Below are 6,000 nucleotides of genomic sequence, written 5' to 3'. Positions count from 1 at the left end.
TTCAATAATCCCAGATTTTTTGGTGACTTTTTGAATTTAATTTTTTCAGTTGTTTACCAGAACGAAGCTAGGTCCCACACATTTATTGTATCACTTTATTAAAGTAAAGTATTACGTGATTTGAAATTTTTATTTCCTGTATATGTACTGAATATACTCTGCCTTACAATTAAATAAGGGATACTGGTATCACTGGTAGGCCAAATTCTAAGCAAAAGTGTTCTCGTTTTTAATGACTAAAAAAAATTTCCGAAACAGAGGTGACCCTTTATTCGTCTTCAATACGTTAAACCAGTTAATTTTAAATAAAAAAATTTAATTTCGACGTGATATACAGATTTTAACTTGATTATTAAATTAACATCCGAAAATCCATAGCGTTTTGGCGTAAATAGTCAAATAATCGTAGGTATTTGAAATTCAAATTTAAGTTCCAAATTCACAGTACTTTCGCAAAGAGTTCAAGTCTTATATTATGCGTATAACGCATTCCGCAACAACATCGAAGAAGTCCAACTTTCTTATATTATTTTCCCGAAAAATTAGCTTAGTACATACTCAGCTCACCCCTCTGCAATCGCAACAATATTTAATGTCATATTTCATCCTACTATATTTATTTTTGATAATTGATTCATCTCAGAGTTTAAAGAACTAGATCAGTAGGAATTCGTATTACGTTCAGATAACCAATAATTAACATGAAGCCACGTTTGGTCCACAACAAAACAAATTTCAATCGACAAAGTTTACACATTTCTTTTAATAGCTTCTTAACTGAAGTTTTAATCGTTGTTTGCATAGAATCCAATATTTAACGTTACATTGGTTTCATGAAATCCAATGTTATCGGTTTTATGTCCGATTTAAAATTTGATTTATCGAATAAAAAACTATAACATAAGATTTCATGACACTAATGTTTTTTGCTGTTTCAAGCTCTACAAACGAAAAGGTTTTTTTTTAAAACTGAATTTAAAAAAAAAATATAATAATAAAACTATATGCAAATTTAGCATATCATGTAAAATTATGCTAAATTTGCAAAAATATGCTCAAAATTCTTAGATTGGTCTGAAACCAGTAAATATTTTATACAAGAGTCCGTACGATGCACTACAAAAAACATGCATTTACATATGTTGCAAATATCAAATATGGAACCCTGGAAATGACCGGATGTCAATTTTAGAATTAAGTTTCGACAAATGAGCAAAAATTTAAGTAAATTCAAAAGACTTTTTTCTTAAGACATCAAAAATCGCTTCATTGACAATGCAAACTTCGAATTGCGATATCTTTTTATTTAATTGTGAAAAAAATCCCCAATAAAAATTCTCATATTTTTCATAATTATTATGTTTTTATTGAATATAACCTTTTAATTATAAGTGTGTATGTAGGCAAACTCCACGATATTTTTAGAAACACTTGAGTGACTGCAAAACCAATCATAGCTGATAAAACTCGTAGCATTTACCGGAGAATTTAGGGAGATGTACCAAAAATAATAATCTGAAAGAAATAACAAAAGAAAACTTAGATTAACTGCCGAGAAATCTTGCCTTACACTTAACTCGTGTTAAGTTTACCGCCTTATTTAAGTACATTTTGGATATAATACATCTGACAATATTAAATTAGGTACACATAATTTTTAACTAGAAAATTTTTACTTACGGAATAGGTCCACATAACGTCTTTATTGAATATTTTTCTGTGTTTTGTAATTTACATAGTTAAGAAATTTAACTTTTTACAGAAATGCAATATATCGTGACCCTATATTCAAAAAGTGCGAACTCAATTTTGGGCAAAGTGAGTTTTTGATGCAAAAGGATTCCTCAATACATGATCCACGTCTGGTATAAATTTGAAACCAAAAAAGTAATTTTTGCACTTTTAACAACAATTTTTGTTAATATCAAAGTTAAATTTTTATTAAAGAAATAAGTACAAATTTTACAAAATTTTTTAAAACTTCAAATTTATTTAAAATTTATTTTGTATATTAACAAGATGAACATGCTGAACACAAAACAGGTGAAGATTAATAAATTTAATGTATAGTTTTTAAGATATGATAATTTATATTTTTGTATATAAAGCCAGTTTTAGACTTTAAATAATGTTTTTTCGAAAAATGTAAAGTTATTTCAGAAATCGTTTATAACACTAAAATCTATAATATTCTATGGTTGCAATTTAGAATTTTGATTATAAAAAAGTCTTTAAATGTGCAAATTAGGGAGTATTATTCAAAAAATATTGGTACTTTTTATATTCAAAAACTTATCATAATTTAAAATATTTATACTGAGAATAAGGAATAATAAACAAGCAGATATGCCATGAGTTTTTCTACTTAAATGGTATAAATGCATCTTATTGGACTTACTGGTTTGACTTATATCCCTTAAAAAAAAACATTTCATAAAATTATAAAATAACGCATATTATTAGAAGAAATTTTTGTTCTATTCTTTGAACAAAACATGCTAACTTAGAACAAATATTTATTTTTTGTCGACCAAAAAGTGCTATCTTAAATAAGTCGCTAAAATGTGCAAAATATTAAATTTTTTTATAGGTAAGAATTAGTAAGTATGTTAAAAACGTATTATGGAAGAAATATTGTCTTTTAGTGCAATATTTCACGAATTAAATAGTTTTTTTGCTTTCCTGAAAACTAGACTTTAATGATTTAGCACTTTTTGAATATAGGGTCGATATGGAATAATTATTTTAAACTTCTAGATAAGTTAAAAATTTACCAAATATATATTTGGGTTGTTAATTAAATAAAGCATATATTCATATATATAAATTACTATCCAAACATAAAATTTTTAATCTTCCAGATTTAACCATATTTGCAAAATTTTGGAATATTTAAAGAAAATAACCATTTATAACAAAAAGTCAGTTTTCCCGAAAATCGCAAAAAATTACCATTTGGCATAAAATCCCACTATTTCCGGCAAATAGCTTCTGAAAATTTCATACTGGGAAGCGGACTGACGATTTTTTAAGCTTATTTGAAGTTGGTGATCGTAAAAATCTAGGAAGTTTTACTAGACTATAGACTAGACTATACACTAGTCTATAGTATAGTCTATAGGCTAATCGATAGTTTGGTCTATAGTCTAGTCTACTTATAGGCTAGATAAGATATTAAGATATTTTCAATCGGGGAATCGTTCTGTGGGGTTAAGACGAACAAAATTTCGACATCGATTTTTTGTGGTTACACTAGGGTTTTACATGTTTTTTATTTATAAATTTCTAATAAATAAAGAAATAAAAACGTAACCACAAAATTCTATAACAATTTAATCACACAATTAGTCATACATGAAAGAGGTCCAACACAAAAGTGATTGGTATACATATTTTCTACAAGATTTAAGGCCGTTTTAAATCTAAATTTACTTGTGAACCATATATGAGAAATTGTATTTTAAATTAAAAAAAATTCAAAACACGTTCACAGTATTTTCTGTGAAGACTTTGATCAAATATGAATTGAAATCTAAAAAATTGATTAGGGCCTATAATTTATTAAATCAATAATTTATGTTGATTTTCATCTGAAGAGCATATCTAAAATTTCATCAGGATGCTAATATTTGTATTACGAAAGTTGAAGTAACTTCCTGTTGGCGATATTAGATAGAAGAATTTAATACTATCCAGAACTAGTTTATGACTAATTGTATATGTATCCATATAGATTATAAAAAAGTAGATTAACGAAATATACAAATTACTTTTTCCCTAGCGTTAAAGAGTTTTATATGGAGCTGGGTGAACGGTATTGGCCCCAGCTGATATTGATTTTTGTGTTAATTCTCAAATACCCCATACTTTTTCATTATTCTCCTGTTATATTTTGTTAAAAACATAAATGAGAGACGAACTTAATTTTAATAATGTGATTAATAAAATAACTATAAAAATTACTTTTTTATTAAATATTGAACAAATCGTCAATCGTAATTTGGTTAAATTAACAAAAAAAATCGTCAAAATGACGTAAAATTTCTTTGAAATTAGCGCCCTCTAGCTTCATCAAAAAGAACAAATTTAAATTTTTCTTTTACATATTTGGTTAGGGCATTTTATAGCTTTCTAAAAATTAACATTCCACAATATCCTATAAAATGTCCTAACCAAATATGTAAAAGAACAAATTTAAATTTTTCTTTTACATATTTGGTTAGGACATTTTATAGCTTTCTAAAAATATAACATTCCACAAATATAACATTGTATCAAACAAAAATCAATATTGCTTATCGTTAGCTTAGTACTCGAACGTAACAAGTTCACTTTTTATAGAAATTTAAATTTTAATGCGGAATGGTAGTATAACTTGAAATACACATGATATAATCAAAAAAATACCTTTTTTATACTTTAAACATGTACTTTTGATCCGGTATGCAAACGTGCTAAGTCCTCAAATCAATAAAATATACAAAAAGAGTGCTAACTAAGTCCTTAAAATTTGCTATTATAAACGCATTAATTAGTCATGTAAAAGGAAATATCAATCATTTTGTACATCAACGTCTAGGAAATAGTGTGTAGTTTGTAAAGTCTTCAATTGAGTAAGAAATCATGGAATACTTTTTTAAAATAAAGTAAAACAAGTAAATATTGACAGTAAACTGATTTTCTTTAAGAGGGATGATATAGAGAATAGCGTAAGTTATGGACCGAATGTCATAGTAGTAAAGAAATTTTGATTCCTATAAAACTTGTTAACGTTGAATTGCATCGCTATACTGCTATTTTAAGCCAGTTGTGTGCTTTAAAGTCGTTGGGGTAGGGTCAAACATTGCCCTATCCTCATAAAATGTTGTGTAAATAGTGTTTGGGTCCCATAAAACTTGTTTCTGTCGGATTTCATCACTATTCTGGTATTTTAAAAACAGTTATAAGCGTTAGAGTAATTTTTTCAAGGGTACTTTATATGGGAGCTATGGTCAAATACATATGCAATTTAAGTTCATTAAAGTTTTCTCTATATAGAATTTCAAAGCTATAGGTAATAAAGCCATATGGTTATATTTCTCATTTCATTGAGAAATAAGGCCATATGACTTTATTTCCATGTAAGGAATGAAATAAAACCATTATGGTGTTATTGCTCATTTAATTTTTTTCATTTCAACAACGGCTTCGCTTAATAAATATTTTCTAAATAGCCGGCCTACGGCCGGACGCAAGGATTTACAACTCTATAATATGTCCAACACCGGCTTCGCTTAGTAAAGATTTCCTAAATAGCCGGCCTACGGCCGGGCGCAAGGACTTTCTTCTCTATGGTATGTCCAACACCGGCTTCGCTTAGTAAAGATTTCCTAAATAGCCGGCCTATGGCCGGACGCAAGAATTTACAACTCTATAATATGTCCAACACCGGCTTCGCTTAGTAAAGATTTCCTAAATAGCCGGCCTACGGCCGGGCGCAAGGACATTCTTCTCTATGATATGTCCAACACCGGCTTTGCTTAGTAAAGATTTCCTAAATAGCCGGCCTAAGGTCGAACGCTCTTGTTACACGGAAAGTGTATTTTTAGCGAAGCCGGTGTCCAATATATCTCAGAGGAGAAAACCCTGGCGCCCGGCCGAAGGCCGGCTATCAAACATAATTTTTTTTATTTCGTGATATAAAAGTAATATAATGAAATAACTTCCCAAAAGTATTTTTAGGGATTTATTTCATTTTTGAATTTTGAGGAATTATTGGCAACTGATTCTTTTGGCAATTTGTAACCGTACTATTTCACTGTTATGGCGTTATTTCCACTTTGGTTACTTTTAGTTATGGTGATATTGCACTTGGGTGTAGGCAATAAAGCCATATGGTTATATTTTCTCATTTCATTGAGAAATAAGGACATATGGCTTTATTACCTATGGCTTTATAACACTGCGCCGCTATACTGATAGGTTTAATGGATTTATGAGAGTTAAAAAGAGCTTTCTGAA

At 28.6% G+C, this 6,000-nt stretch overlaps 2 protein-coding genes across 2 annotated transcripts in view; one reads left to right on the top strand and one right to left on the bottom strand.

Moving 5' to 3' along the window:
• The first annotated feature begins 387 nt into the window (after window positions 1-387).
• Window positions 388-6,000, top strand: part of LOC119603709 (septin-2) — a 34,111-nt gene continuing 28,498 nt past the window's right edge. Inside the window, exon 1 of the mRNA XM_037955847.1 lies at window positions 388-405. The gene's annotated coding sequence lies outside the window, so the exon portion shown is untranslated. The remainder of the gene's footprint in view (window positions 406-6,000) is intronic.
• The window catches only part of LOC119603708, a 74,276-nt gene continuing 69,648 nt past the window's right edge, over window positions 1,373-6,000 (bottom strand). Inside the window, exon 9 of the mRNA XM_037955843.1 lies at window positions 1,373-1,515. The gene's annotated coding sequence lies outside the window, so the exon portion shown is untranslated. The remainder of the gene's footprint in view (window positions 1,516-6,000) is intronic.

The sequence above is a fragment of the Lucilia sericata genome, unplaced genomic scaffold, assembly GCF_015586225.1.
Source record: "Lucilia sericata isolate MDLA Ls3-8-SP2 unplaced genomic scaffold, ASM1558622v1 Contig000328F_arrow, whole genome shotgun sequence".
NCBI classification, from domain to species: domain Eukaryota; kingdom Metazoa; phylum Arthropoda; class Insecta; order Diptera; family Calliphoridae; genus Lucilia; species Lucilia sericata.
This window is presented reverse-complemented; position numbering and strand designations above follow the sequence as displayed.